Below are 1,499 nucleotides of genomic sequence, written 5' to 3' on the forward strand. Positions count from 1 at the left end.
GCCGCGAGGAAGCCGGCAGGTAACTCCTTCCGGAATCCTCCTGGACCGGTAAAGCCAGTCGATCTCATATTGGGTCACGTCGGAACCTCTCCAGAGCTCCGCGTGTCTTGTCCTTTCCGGAGGCCCGGCTAGATGTACCGGCCTCTTGCTTCCGGCTGGATGCCTGGCCCATCCGGGCGAGGTCGTCGGTTAGCCCGTCGGAGGCGTTGCTATCTTGGGTGCTAGAAGTGGCGGCAGGGAGAGATCCCTCGCTAGACATGGAGATCTAGGAGATGCCGAAATCTACCGATAAACAGTTTTCCCCCAAACGACCCTCGCGCGAAGATCTACGAGTAAGAGGAAAAGTAAAACAAAGAGCGAATAAATACTCTACCGTCCCCGAGATCCAAAATGCAAAAGAGAAAGAGGTAAAGGTGCGTCGAGCCTGACCTGAGGCGGCGAAGTCACGAGGGAAGAAGTTTGCTGGAGGAGCGGCGAGCCTGGGGCCGGCGAGGAAGTCCGGCGACGGCGAGGCGAGGCGAAGAACAGCTTGAGGAAACACAAATGCTGCGGGCGTGGTGAAGTTGCAGCTAAGGATCTCCGCGCGGCGAGGTCCGGCGGAACGAAGGAGTAAGTTCGCCGGGCGGCGGGCTCGAACAAGCGGCGGCGACGGAGAATGGCAAAGGCACGGAGGCGATGAACTCTGCGCGCAGGGAAGTGGGGAATGCGAAGAAGACGAAGGAGGAGCGGCGGTTGCGCTTATAAAGAAGGAGGGAAATGGGCTGGAAACCGCTGGGCCGCGGCGGTTCGCCTCGCGGCCCACGGCGGTTCGCACCATGGGCCACCACGTGTCGAAGGGATACACGCGAAAAAACCGAAGGCCACACGGGGGCACACAGAGATCTGGAACGGCTAGTGGGATCCGCTGCGGTGCATTAAATGAGCGCGCGGGAGTCGAAGCGAAATGACAACTGACACTGGCGCGTCAGTCACAGTGCGCATGTCTCTGTCAGGCGCGGGGCCCGAGATATTCTCGACTTCGCCGAGGAAGCGTTTAATGGTTAAGATACCGGAAGATAAGATACCGGGGTATGACTTGCAGAGAAAAGATAAGGAGGATCCGGGCAAAGATGCCGGATTCGAGCGTGACCCCGGATGAATCAAACCGGTATCACAGACATAAGAACCTGGCATGGTCTGTTGGATAGGATCCGCCAGACTATACCAGCTTCGGGGACTAATGTTGGGGGGATGACCCCCGGTATGCCAAAGGCATGCCAAACCGGATGGTTTGAGCCATCAGGATACCGGTTTAGATGTTCATGCCGGAGTCTAAGATAGGCATTTGGCTGAGCAGAGCTAAGCCGGTATCCTCATAAGAGGGATACCGGAACCGAATAGAAAAGGTACCGGGCCACCGGAAGGAAGGGCTTGTCGGCAAAGCTGGTCAAAGATTCTCTCCAGAGCTAGAAGACAAGGATGAGCTAAGCAAAGTAACTTTATACGAAGGGATGACGATA

The sequence above is a fragment of the Lolium rigidum genome, chromosome 3, assembly GCF_022539505.1.
Source record: "Lolium rigidum isolate FL_2022 chromosome 3, APGP_CSIRO_Lrig_0.1, whole genome shotgun sequence".
Lineage (NCBI taxonomy): Eukaryota > Viridiplantae > Streptophyta > Magnoliopsida > Poales > Poaceae > Lolium > Lolium rigidum.